Source organism: Bubalus kerabau, chromosome 14, assembly GCF_029407905.1.
Source record: "Bubalus kerabau isolate K-KA32 ecotype Philippines breed swamp buffalo chromosome 14, PCC_UOA_SB_1v2, whole genome shotgun sequence".
NCBI classification, from domain to species: domain Eukaryota; kingdom Metazoa; phylum Chordata; class Mammalia; order Artiodactyla; family Bovidae; genus Bubalus; species Bubalus kerabau.
The window spans coordinates 367,263-381,461 of record NC_073637.1 but is presented as its reverse complement, the minus strand read 5'-3'; the positions used below and the strand labels follow the sequence as shown (position 1 = coordinate 381,461).

The 14,199-nt window shown below is 48.5% G+C and overlaps 1 protein-coding gene and 2 pseudogenes across 1 annotated transcript in view; 1 reads left to right on the top strand and 2 right to left on the bottom strand.

Moving 5' to 3' along the window:
* Nucleotides 1-14,199, top strand: part of LOC129626435 (liprin-alpha-1-like) — a 271,527-nt gene that overhangs the window by 136,158 nt on the left and 121,170 nt on the right. The window lies entirely within an intron of this gene.
* LOC129627381 (uncharacterized) lies at nucleotides 2,331-2,450 on the bottom strand (annotated as a pseudogene).
* LOC129627379 (uncharacterized) lies at nucleotides 5,709-5,828 on the bottom strand (annotated as a pseudogene).

The window sequence follows — 14,199 nt, the reverse complement described above, 5'->3', positions numbered from 1 at the left end:
ATCTGAACCAGCACATTGCGAATTCCCTAGGCAAAATACAAAGAAAAGAGCTCGTGTGCTACTAAGTGGAAAGATGATTGAAGAAACAGAAGGTGTCCTTTGTTGGTATCTTGGAATCTTTCTTTAGTTTTCGTTGATTTTTACTCTTAAGGCTACTTGAACAAGGCAAGAGAGAAACCCCAGAACTGAAAAGCAATTGACTTTTTTGAAAGAAACCTGTGCAGGTTAAGCACTCTTCGTTTTTGAGAGATGGTGAAATGCAAAATCTTGATTCAACACATATGACTTTGGTGAACTTTATTTCAAATCTCCATGATGAACCCCTAAGGCGTCCAGGAAGAAAGGAGTAGAGCGGGAGACAAAAAGAGCAACCTTTCCCCTTGGCGCCATCCCAACCAGCTGCTTAGTTCCTTCATCTCATGGACTACCATCTGGGCTTATCTGGTTTGTCTGATTCTTGTTTCGGGGCCCGTTTCTAGTCACAAGGCTGTCAAGAGTGGGGGGTGGGGTGGGGGGTGGGGGAAGCCCTTCTTTCCATTCCACATGAGACCCAGTGGACAATCCAGGCCCTGGCCACTGCATAGAGCGTGCAGCAACAATATCAACGGTGATGCTGGTTGACAACGCATATTCCTGGAATCCACTCCGTTGCCTACTGAGTGTGTGCGGTGGTGGTCTGGAACCTATACCTGGAAGCTTTCTTGATGATTGCAAATGACACCAAAGTCCGAGGACGATGGAAGATCTTCACGTTTCTGCAAGAGCCACACACCTCCAGAAGGAACCGCAAGACTTGCCTGACATGGTCAAGGTCTAAGTATTGGACTACACGTCGGAAGGTCTCCACCTTTGCTATGGAAGTCAAACGATCTTTCTTGGAAATGAAAATGGATCACACTGAACGTTCACATTCTTCTAGAGCATTTGAAAAGCCCTAAACTGTAGAAATCTGCTGTACGAGTTCCTTGAAAGCAAGAACCCATACTGATGGATATGTCTTAATGCCTTAGATTGTGCCTTGAATATAGCGTACACATGAACCCAGGAAAGGAAAGAATGGAATCGCCAAATACACAAAGAGATCAAAAGTGCCGAGCCAAGTGACACCTTGAGGCTTCCAAGAACTTTTCTGTCTTTCACACACTAAGTAAATCCTGAGCACCTACGATGAGCTGGGAGGCATGTAATAAGTTTCTGGAACCAGAAGGCGGAGAGAAGCAGACACAGAGTTCCTGCTTTCACTGAGACGAATCTAATGATACATCACAGGCAGATCCTTGGAGAACTTGTCGAGGGGCCTCTACCCTCACCAAAACCTGGGTGTCAGGGAAGGCTTTTCAGAGTAACCATTGCGTTGAGGTCCATAGGTTGAACCTACGTAAACCAGGGTTGAGATGCAGGAAGAATTTCAGGCAGGGAAAACAGCATCCTGGAAGTCTAGGTGACCAGGGAAACTTAGGACGTTCAAGAAATGAAAATGCCCTATGGGATGGAAGCCAAAGAGTGCAGAGGGCATTCCAGGGAAAAGACATCCGAGAAGAACGTGAGGAGCAGGCATGAAGGGAATTGGTCGTATCTTCAATATGATGGGAAAATACAAGAGCCGTTGGAGCAGGATGGTGAGAGAATTGCATCTGCATTTCCAAACGGTCATCTTGCTCCACGTCACTAATGATTGGAGAGACTCAACTCCAAACGCCAAGGAGGGACCACTTCGCCCGAGTCCGATTGGGCCTCATTGCAATGTCTGTCCATAGCAGATGCTGGAGAAGCTGTGGAGCAAAGGGAACTCTCCTCCACGCTGAGTAGGAATGGGAGTTGGTACAGCCGGGATGGAAAAGAGTATGGAGGTTCGCGAAGGAACTAAAAGTAGAAGTAGCCTATGGTTCAGCAGTCCCACTCCCAGGCATAGATCCACCCCCAGTACAAGCCAACAAGCTAGATGCCCCGTTTGGGCACATCGATCTGTGCGCGCGCTCGCATGCGCATGCGCGATCGCCTGCGAGGCTGGGGGTGGGGCGGGGGCTGGGGCTCTGGCTGGAGTCGGTGCAAGCCCCGGGATTGCCTGAGGCAAGCCAAAGGAGCCCCAGAGGGAGACGGGACGGCCGGTCGTCTGGTTTCCTGAAAGCCGAATGCGAAGGCGGAGGGGCTCGCGGGCCGCGGGGAGGCAACCCAGGTCTGCAGCGGGAGTCGGGGCCCCGGCCACCCACTCACTCCCCCCGCCCCGGGAGGGGCTGGGGCTGCGGGGGGGGCGGGGGGGCGAGGGGGGTGTGGGTCCAAGAATTGGGACGCGGGGCGGGGGCTAAAGGACCTCTTCTGGTAGGCAAAAAAGCCTCCAGCACCCGGAATTCCCAGGTGGTCTCCCATCCAAGATACTGAACAGGCCCGACCCTGCTTAGCTTCCGAGATCAGACGAGATCGGGCGCCTTCAGGCCGATAGGGCCGGAGACGGGCGCGGCCGCCGCGGGGCGCCCTAAGAGCCTTGCGCTTCGCCTCCCTTTCGCTCTGACCTGCAGGTCGGGCCAACGGGGCCGCCCCTCTCCTCGGGGGGCCGTGCTGTACTTGAGCCGCACGACCCGCGACCGCACTCCAGCCTGCTGACGCCGGCCCGGCCCCCGAACACCGCCAACACCAGACCAGCAACCGCCTGGCCGGGCCCGGGGGCCCGATGGGCTTCCAGGACCCCCCAGTGACCGGGAGGGCGTGCGTGCGTGCGCGCGGGGCCTGGGGGGTGGGCTGAGGGGTGCGGAGGTCTCGGCGCCCTCCCACCCCCGGCCACTCCAGACCCGGCCGCGCTGGCTGAGCGGGTCCTCCCCCTCCGACCCCCATCCCGTTCGCTGCTCAGGGCCGCGCGACCCCGGAGGTGTCGGTCTTCGGGGCCCGCCGCCTCCCGATCCCCGCGGCCCGGGGGCCTCTGAACCTCCTGCGGGCCTAGGCTCAGCGAATCTTGAGCGCCCAACTTGCCCGGCACCTGCCCGCTGCCCAAACCCACCGGGAGCCACGGAGGCGCGGTCGACCGGAGCGCCTCAGCCCCGCCCCTTTGCCCTACCGAGGCGCCCCCCTTGTCCCCACGCCGCCCGCCAAGCACCCGACCTTCCTGAGAGAGCAGACGAACCACAGGCAGGCACACAGACAGACACACACACACACACACACACACACACACACACACGAGTGTGGTCTTTGGAAATACTTCTGTTCGTAGTTGCTGGGTTGAGCCCAACTCTTATAGGACCCATGGAGTGCGGCCCATCAGGCTCCTCTGTCCGTGGCATTTCCCAGGCGAGAATACTGGAGTGGGTTGCCATTACCTTCTCCAGGGGATCTTCCCGACCCAGGGGTCAAACCCGAGTCTCCTGCGGGCGGATGCCTTGCCATCTGAACCAGCACATTGCGAATTCCCTAGGCAAAATACAAAGAAAAGAGCTCGTGTGCTACTAAGTGGAAAGATGATTGAAGAAACAGAAGGTGTCCTTTGTTGGTATCTTGGAATCTTTCTTTAGTTTTCGTTGATTTTTACTCTTAAGGCTACTTGAACAAGGCAAGAGAGAAACCCCAGAACTGAAAAGCAATTGACTTTTTTGAAAGAAACCTGTGCAGGTTAAGCACTCTTCGTTTTTGAGAGATGGTGAAATGCAAAATCTTGATTCAACACATATGACTTTGGTGAACTTTATTTCAAATCTCCATGATGAACCCCTAAGGCGTCCAGGAAGAAAGGAGTAGAGCGGGAGACAAAAAGAGCAACCTTTCCCCTTGGCGCCATCCCAACCAGCTGCTTAGTTCCTTCATCTCATGGACTACCATCTGGGCTTATCTGGTTTGTCTGATTCTTGTTTCGGGGCCCGTTTCTAGTCACAAGGCTGTCAACAGTGGGGGGTGGGGTGGGGGGTGGGGGAAGCCCTTCTTTCCATTCCACATGAGACCCAGTGGACAATCCAGGCCCTGGCCACTGCATAGAGCGTGCAGCAACAATATCAACGGTGATGCTGGTTAACAACGCATATTCCTGGAATCCACTCCGTTGGCTACCGAGTGTGTGCGGTGGTGGTCTGGAACCTATACCTGGAAGCTTTCTTGATGATTGCAAATGACACCAAAGTCCGAGGACGATGGAAGATCTTCACGTTTCTGCAAGAGCCACACACCTCCAGAAGGAACCGCAAGACTTGCCTGACATGGTCAAGGTCTAAGTATTGGACTACACGTCGGAAGGTCTCCACCTTTGCTATGGAAGTCAAACGATCTTTCTTGGAAATGAAAATGGATCACACTGAACGTTCACATTCTTCTAGAGCATTTGAAAAGCCCTAAACTGTAGAAATCTGCTGTACGAGTTCCTTGAAAGCAAGAACCCATACTGATGGATATGTCTTAATGCCTTAGATTGTGCCTTGAATATAGCGTACACATGAACCCAGGAAAGGAAAGAATGGAATCGCCAAATACACAAAGAGATCAAAAGTGCCGAGCCAAGTGACACCTTGAGGCTTCCAAGAACTTTTCTGTCTTTCACACACTAAGTAAATCCTGAGCACCTACGATGAGCTGGGAGGCATGTAATAAGTTTCTGGAACCAGAAGGCGGAGAGAAGCAGACACAGAGTTCCTGCTTTCACTGAGACGAATCTAATGATACATCACAGGCAGATCCTTGGAGAACTTGTCGAGGGGCCTCTACCCTCACCAAAACCTGGGTGTCAGGGAAGGCTTTTCAGAGTAACCATTGCGTTGAGGTCCATAGGTTGAACCTACGTAAACCAGGGTTGAGATGCAGGAAGAATTTCAGGCAGGGAAAACAGCATCCTGGAAGTCTAGGTGACCAGGGAAACTTAGGACGTTCAAGAAATGAAAATGCCCTATGGGATGGAAGCCAAAGAGTGCAGAGGGCATTCCAGGGAAAAGACATCCGAGAAGAACGTGAGGAGCAGGCATGAAGGGAATTGGTCGTATCTTCAATATGATGGGAAAATACAAGAGCCATTGGAGCAGGATGGTGAGAGAATTGCATCTGCATTTCCAAACGGTCATCTTGCTCCACGTCACTAATGATTGGAGAGACTCAACTCCAAACGCCAAGGAGGGACCACTTCGCCCGAGTCCGATTGGGCCTCATTGCAATGTCTGTCCATAGCAGATGCTGGAGAAGCTGTGGAGCAAAGGGAACTCTCCTCCACGCTGAGTAGGAATGGGAGTTGGTACAGCCGGGATGGAAAAGAGTATGGAGGTTCGCGAAGGAACTAAAAGTAGAAGTAGCCTATGGTTCAGCAGTCCCACTCCCAGGCATAGATCCACCCCCAGTACAAGCCAACAAGCTAGATGCCCCGTTTGGGCACATCGATCTGTGCGCGCGCTCGCATGCGCATGCGCGATCGCCTGCGAGGCTGGGGGTGGGGCGGGGGCTGGGGCTCTGGCTGGAGTCGCGGTGCAAGCCCCGGGATTGCCTGAGACAAGCCAAAGGAGCCCCAGAGGGAGACGGGACGGCCGGTCGTCTGGTTTCCTGAAAGCCGAATGCGAAGGCGGAGGGGCTCGCGGGCCGCGGGGAGGCAACCCAGGTCTGCAGCGGGAGTCGGGGCCCCGGCCACCCACTCACTCCCCCCGCCCCGGGAGGGGCTGGGGCTGCGGGGTTGGCGGGGGGGCGAGGGGGGTGTGGGTCCAAGAATTGGGACGCGGGGCGGGGGCTAAAGGACCTCTTCTGGTAGGCAAAAAAGCCTCCAGCACCCGGAATTCCCAGGTGGTCTCCCATCCAAGATACTGAACAGGCCCGACCCTGCTTAGCTTCCGAGATCAGACGAGATCGGGCGCCTTCAGGCCGATAGGGCCGGAGACGGGCGCGGCCGCCGCGGGGCGCCCTAAGAGCCTTGCGCTTCGCCTCCCTTTCGCTCTGACCTGCAGGTCGGGCCAACGGGCCGCCCCTCTCCTCGGGGGGCCGTGCTGTACTTGAGCCGCACGACCCGCGACCGCACTCCAGCCTGCTGACGCCGGCCCGGCCCCCGAACACCGCCAACACCAGACCAGCAACCGCCTGGCCGGGCCCGGGGGCCCGATGGGCTTCCAGGACCCCCCAGTGACCGGGAGGGCGTGCGTGCGTGCGCGCGGGGCCTGGGGGGTGGGCTGAGGGGTGCGGAGGTCTCGGCGCCCTCCCACCCCCGGCCACTCCAGACCCGGCCGCGCTGGCTGAGCGGCGCCTCCCCCCCATCCCGTTCGCCGCTCAGGGCCGCGCGACCCCGGAGGTGTCGGTCTTCGGGGCCCGCCGCCTCCCGATCCCCGCGGCCCGGGGGCCTCTGAACCTCCTGCGGGCCTAGGCGCAGCGAATCTTGAGCGCCCAACTTGCCCGGCACCTGCCCGCTGCCCAAACCCACCGGGAGCCACGGAGGCGCAGTCGACCGGAGCGCCTCAGCCCCGCCCCTTTGCCCTACCGAGGCCCCCCGCCCCCCTTGTCCCCACGCCGCCCGCCAAGCACCCGACCTTCCTGAGAGAGCAGACGAACTACAGGCAGGCACACAGACAGACACACACACTCGCACGCACCCACGCCATGGGAGACAGCTGGCCTGCGCGAGCTCCTCAGCCAGAGCCATAGCACCTGGGAGAGGCCGGGGCCAGACCAAAGGCCTGGTGGACGGCTGTCGGGAGAGACAGAGGCAGAAATCCGTGAAGCTTCCGAGACAGACTCCAAGACGGCGAGAGGGAGATACAGACACACACACACACACACACACACACACACACACACACACACACACTTGAGTGTGGTCTTTGGAAATACTTCTGTTCGTAGTTGCTGGGTTGAGCCCAACTTTTATAGGACCCATGGAGTGCGGCCCATCAGGCTCCTCTGTCCGTGGCATTTCCCAGGCGAGAATACTGGAGTGGGTTGCCATTTCCTTCTCCAGGGGATCTTCACGACCCAGGGATCAAACCCGAGTCTCCTGCGGGCGGATGCCTTGCCATCTGAACCAGCACATTGCGAATTCCCTAAGCAAAGCAAAATACAAAGAAAAGAGCTCGTGTGCTACTAAGTGGAAAGATGATTGAAGAAACAGAAGGTGTCCTTTGTTGGTATCTTGGAATCTTTCTTTAGTTTTCGTTGATTTTTACTCTTAAGGCTACTTGAACAAGGCAAGAGAGAAACCCCAGAATTGAAAAGCAATTGGCTTTTTTGAAAGAAACCTGTGCAGGTTAAGCACTCTTCGTTTTTGAGAGATGGTGAAATGCAAAATCTTGATTCAACACATATGACTTTGGTGAACTTTATTTCAAATCTCCACGATGAACCCCTAAGGCGTCCAGGAAGAAAGGAGTAGAGCGGGAGACAAAAAGAGCAACCTTTCCCCTTGGCGCCATCCCAACCAGCTGCTTAGTTCCTTCATCTCATGAACTACCATCTGGGCTTATCTGGTTTGTCTGATTCTTGTTTCGGGGCCCGTTTCTAGTCACAAGGCTGTCAAGAGTGGGGTGGATGTTTGGGAGGGGGAGGAAGCCCTTCTTTCCATTCCACGTGAGACCCAGTGGACAATCCAGGCCCTGGCTACTGCATTGAGTGTGCAGCAGAAATATCAACGGTGATGCTGGTTAACAACGCATATTCCTGGAATCCACTCCTTTGGCTACTGACTGTGTGTGGTGGTGGTCTGGAACCTATATCTGGAAGCTTTCTTTATGATTGCAAATGACACCAAAGTCCGAGGACGATGGAAGATCTTCACGTTTCTGCAAGAGCCACACACCTCCAGAAGGAACCACAAGACTTGCTTGAAATGGTCAAGGTATAAGTATTGGACTAAACGTTGGAAGGTCTCCACCTTTGCTATGGAAATCAAAATATCTTTCTTTGAAGTGAAAATGGATCATAATCAACGTTCACGTTCTTATAGAGCATTTGAGAAGCCCTAAATTGTAGAAATCTGCTGTACGAGTTCCTTGAAAGCAAGAACCTATATTTATGGATATGTCTTAGTGCCTTAGATTGTGCCTTGATTATAGTGTACACATCAACCCAGGAAATAAAGAATTGAATCGCCAAATATACGAAGAGATCAAAAGTGCCGAGCCAAGTGACACCTTGAGGCTTCCAAGAACTTTTCTGTCTTTCACACACTAAGTAAATCCTGAGCACCTACGATGAGCTGGGAGGCATGTAATAAGTTTCTGGAACTAGAAGGCGGAGAGAAGCAGACACAGAGTTCCTGCTTTCACTGAGACGAATCTAATGATACATCACAGGCAGATCCTTGGAGAACTTGTCGAGGGGCCTCTACCCTCACCAAAACCTGGGTGTCAGGGAAGGCTTTTCAGAGTATCCATTGCGTTGAGGTCCATAGGTGGAACCTACGTAAACCAGGGTTGAGATGCAGGAAGAATTTCAGGCAGGGAAAACAGCATCCTGGAAGTCTACGTGACCAGGGAAACTTAGGCCGTTCAAGAAATGAAAATGCCCTATGGGATGGAAGCCAAAGAGTGCAGAGGGCATTCCAGGGAAAAGACATCAGAGACTAACGTGGGGAACAAGCATGAAGGGATGTGATCATATATTCAATATGATGGGAAAATACAAGAGCAGTTGGGGCAGGGAGATGATAGAATTTCTCTGCATTTCCTAAATGTCGTCTTGCTCCATAACACTAATGTTTGGAGCGACTCAACTCCAAGTTACAAGGAGGGACCACTTCCACGAGTTCGAATAGTCCTCATTGCAAAGTCTGTCAATAACGAATGCTAGAGAAGATGTGGACCAAAGGGAACTCCACTCCACAAGCAGATTGTGTGGGTGAATTCTCTAAGAAATTAAGGGAAAGAGTGCTACATCTTGTTTATTGTATTGTGTTTAGGGGGAACTATTTTGGAATTAGAGGAGCCCATTCCTCAGTATATGATTTCCAAACTAGGCAAGTATAATTACAGTCTGATAAGATGTAACTCAAATAACTTCTGAATGTTAATTGATTTTGAAAGAGGAAATAATCTTGCAAGAGAAATATAGACAAACAGGAAAAGCATAGTTGTCAATATATTAACCTAGAGATGCTACAAATATTGTTTAAGAAATATGAAAGTTTCATGGAGTATTTCTCATGAAGGAATTATTTCCTCTTAAAAGTCAAAAGGGCTTCCCTGGTGGCTCAGAGGTTAAAGCATCTGCCTGCAATGCAGAAGACCTGGGTTTGATCCCTGAGTCAGAAAGATCCCCTGGAGAAGGAAATGGCAACCCACTCCAGTATTCTTGCCTGGAGAATCCCATGGATGGAGGAGCCTGGTGGGCTACAGTCCACAGGGTCGCGAAGAGTCAGATATTACTGAGCAACTTAACTAACTTAACAGTCAAAAAGGATCATGAGTCCACTCATAAAAATGATTTGTTCTTCAGTTTTATCATGAATTACCTGACTAAAGGATGATTATATATTGTATTATTCCTTCAAAATTATAGCACATTGTTCACTTTCCAGATTTTTTTTAATTGATATTTATTTAACATTGACTCTGTGCCAGCACTGCAAAGCCCACCCACACACCCTACACCAATTTTGTGACTTCATTAGAAACCACTTAATCAAGCAAATTCTATAGTTGCCTCTATTTTACATCCTAAATCGGCACATTATATGTCGCCCTACTTAACACTATTAAGATTATCTCTTTTTTAAAAATTCTTGATAAATATAATTCCTGGCTTCCTCACAAAATAATTTAAATTATATAAAAACTGGAACTTTGTCTAATTTATCACTGTATTCTTAGCTCTTCGAGGAATATTAGTACTAGATATTCAAAAGACTCGTATTAAATGAAAATGATTTCAGTGGGTCTCAAAAGAACTTGTCTTTAAAAGGCATTGGTGCGGGGAGCTGCCCGTCAGAATGGGGTCCTTTGTCCGAAGGACACAGCTCTGGGAGCTGCCTCAGTCCTTGAGGGTTTGCTTGCAAACATAGCTCTCTGTCCCGCCACCCCAGAGATTAGGCGCTTATTTACTGCAGGCACCTGGAGTTCTGTGCAAACTTCTCACGCACAGAGAAATATTATCTGGTGTAAGAAATAATAACAGGGTGCCATTCCCATGCTCTCAAGATTTCTTGTGACTGTTTGTAAGATGTGTAGGTCAAACAAAGAAAATGTTAACTGTCTTGTCTTTCTCACGCTCTTCTGTATAAATGTGAGATGCTGAATAAAGTTGGTGTCAGACTGCGTCCCTTCGTGGAGACGTGTCTGAACCTCTCGACCGCATCTTTGTTGGAGATTTCTCTTGCTTTCGTTTCTTTTCTCAGCCCCGCCGTGCACGTTCTCGGGACCTGATCGACTTTGCCGTCTAGCACCGGCACATTGGTGCCATTTAAAGTAGATATTAGGTTTCCATTTTCTCATCAATGATTCGTTTCATTGGTTTTGTCATTTCAGATAACTTTCTTGAACATCAGATCATGGAAGATAGAAATAATGTTACTGAATTTATCCTCTTAGAACTTTCTATGGACAAGAAAGTCCAGATCCTCTGCTTTTTATTTTTCTTATTCTGTTACCTGGCTATTTGGTTGGGGAATTTGATCATTGTGATTTCTATTACATGCAGTCAGCTAATCACCCAGCCCATGTACTTCTTCCTTAACTGCCTTGCACTCTCAGATCTCTTCTACACCTCCACTGTGACACCCAAACTCATGACTGACTTACTGATGGAAAAAAGGCCATTTCCTATAAAAACTGCATGACACAGCTTTTCACCACCTACTTCTTTGGGGAGGGGGGAATGAGGTCTTCACCCTCACAGGGATGGCCTGTGACTGCTATGTGGTCAACAGCAAACCTCTCCACGACGCCATCACCATGAACAGGCAAAAACGTCACTCAATTCTCATAGCGTCGTGTGCAGGGGGACTTCTTCATTCTCTTGGTCTCTTTCTTCTTGCGATTGTTTTACCTTTCTGTGGCCCCAGTGAAATAGACCACTATTTCTGTGATGCATATCTTTTGTTGAAACTAGCCTGCACTGATACACACAAAATTGGCTTTTTTGTCATTGCCAATTCTGGCTTGATGGGACTGGTGCTCTTTGTGGTTTTGATGGCCTCCTACATTTTGATTCTGTATAATGTGTGCACATATTCTGCAGAAAGCCACCATAAAGCACTTTCCACCTGTAGTTCCCACATCACAGTCCGTGATCCTCTTTTTCACACCTGTCATCTTTGTTTACATTAGACCTGCCACAACATTACCAGAGGATAAAGTGTTTACGCTCTTCTACACAATTATTGTCCCCATGCTCAACCCGCTTATCTACACACTTAGAAACATGGAGATGAAAAATTCCATAAGAAGAGTTTGGTGCAATAAAAGGTTCTGGGAAAGGAGCTTAATGATCTGAAGGTCATTCATCTCTGACGCCAGTGACTGTCTTCTCATCACTCCCTCTGTTGCTGAGTCTCTCCTGCTAATGGGAAAATCAGTCAGAATGTGTAAAAGCCAAGCCTCCAACAACAGCTTGCCTTCAGTGGTTCCTTCTTTATTTTCCTCTCAATGCGTTTTCCTTGATTTCACTTTTCACTAATAATCCCCTTTGTTTAAAAAAAAAGAAAAGGAAACTTTTTACAGAGTAAAAACACACTGAAAAATCTGGAGGGAGAGTGATCCTGCCTGTATTGAAGGCTAAACCTGGGGGAGACTTCGCTCTCAAAATACTTGGCCTCAAGGTATAAAAGGTAATAATATGTTACAAGGTAAAAGACAGTTAAAGAATCCACCTGCTAATGCAGGAGACACATGTTCAATCCTTGGGCCAGGAAGATCCTCTGGAGAAGGAAATGGCTACCCACTCCAGTGTTTTTGCCTGGGAAATCCCATGGAGAGAGGAATCTGGTGGGCTACGGCCCATGGGGATGCAAAACAGCTGGACATGATTCAGCGACTAAGCAAAAACAAAAAGGCAGTTATAGGAAAATAAGAACAATCACATACTGCAAACTCCTTTCAGAACTATATACCTAGCCTCGTATCCTACAACTCTAGATTTCTTTTAATCAAGTACCTAGAGATTTTTTTGTGTGTATTTGTGAACTGCTATTATTTTACTTAAGTGAAAAGAATATATAGATCTAAATACAACATAGTGTAAAGTCCAGCCTTATAGTCGACATGGCAAGTCTTACAGTCTGAAAAGCAAGTCACTGTGTGATCTGTTTGTGAAGTAACATTGTAAGTATTGGGGGAAATATATGTGTATATATATATATAAATATATACAAACTCATGCTATTTGAACTGGGTTTGATATTAAGTATACATGATCAAGGAATAAATAAACTACAACTGACTTTGCTACAAAAAAGAAGAAAATATAAATCCTTTAGTTCCTCAAAACAGATGATTTATCTCAAAGTAAAAGACTTTCACTTACTATCTAAATTCAAGTGTAGAATAATCCTAAAATAATATTTGACAAAATATAGATCAGACTCAGTGATGGGAATATATATATATATATATATATATATATTCTGCTGCTGTGCTTAGGTGTTTCTGACTCTGTGGCCACATGGACTGTAGCCCACCAGGCTTCTCTGTCCATGGGGATTCTCCAGGCACAAATATCGGAGTGGGTTGCCATGTTCTCCTCCAGGGGATCTTCCCAAGCCAGGGACTGAACACAGGTCTCCCACATTGCAGGCAGACTCTTTACCAACTGAGCCATCAGGGAAGCCCAAGTATACTGGAGTGGGTAGCCTATCTCTTCCCCAGGGGATTTTCCCGACCCAGGAATCAACCAGGGGTCTCCTGCATTGCAGGTGGATTCTTTACCAGTTGAGCTACCAGGGAAGTCTAATGTGTATACATCCATACCTATAGGATTTTCATGATTTTCTAGGGCAAAGTATACATTTTGTTTGAAATACATTTTTAAGATTGCTGCATTTTCTTATGAAAATGTGCATAGTTTTGGATATAAAATGTAACTATTAATAGTATAGATTTGTATTCTATATAATGAGTTAAACTATATTTAATACTATAGATTTATTTTAGGTAATAGGATATTTTCTAATGTTTCTCTCTCAAAAAATGTAATATTTTTTAGAATTAATAGGACAGATGATGGATTTTAAAGAATCATATTATTACTATGTCATAAAAATGTTGTTAACTGTTCTCCACACAAAGATAGGCCATATTAATATTTGGCTATATTATGTGTGTGTCTCCTTCAGAATTTTCCACAGTTTATTGTGACCCACACAGTCAAAGGCTATGGCATAGTCAATAAAGCAGAAATAGACGTTTTTCTGGAACTCTCTTGCTTTTTCGATGATCCAGCAGGTGTTGGCAATTTGATCTCTGGTTCCTCTGCCTTTTCTAAAACCAGCTTGAACATCTGGAAGTTCATGGCGCACGTATTGCTGAAGCCTGGCTTGGAGAATTTTGAGCATTACTTTACGAGCAACAAAGATCTGTCTAGTCAAAGCTATAGTTTTTCCAGCAGTCATGTATGGATGTGAGAGTTGGACTATAAAGAAAGCTGAGGGCCGAAGGATTGATGCTTTTGAACTGTGGTGTTGGAGAAGACTCTTGAGAGTCCCTTGGACTGCAAGGAGATCCAACCAGTCCATCCTAAAGGAGATCAGTCCTGGGTGTCCATTGGAAGGACTGATGTTGAAGCTAAAACTCCAACACTTTGGCCACCTGATGAGAAGAGCTGACGCATTTGAAAAGACCCTGATGCTTGGAAAGGTTGAGGGGAGGAGGAGAAGGGGACAACAGAGGATGAGATGGCTGGATGGCATCACGGACTCAACGAACATGGGTTTGGGTGGACTCCGGGAGTTGGTGACGGGACGGGGAGGCCTGGTGTGCTGCAGTACATGGGGTCTCAAAGAGTCAGACACGACTGAGGGCCTGAACTGAACTGAATATGTATGTGTCTTATTTTTGTACTTGCAAGATACTTTGCAAATATTATTTTGCATATTTTGCTGAATATTTAAATGTCAAAAAAGAATGGTGTTTCAGAATTGTAAATAATAATCTTAAGGAGGCAGAAGTTATCAAAGCAACTGAATGAATATGTTGTAAATAATGTAAAGCAACCAAATCTTACTTAATTTCCCAATTGAATTATCTCCTCAAGTGGATCAGTTGTTTGGAGTTACATTTTCATAAAGATCATCCATTCGTCTTCCCAGATAGTTGCGAATATCTGGTAATAACTGAT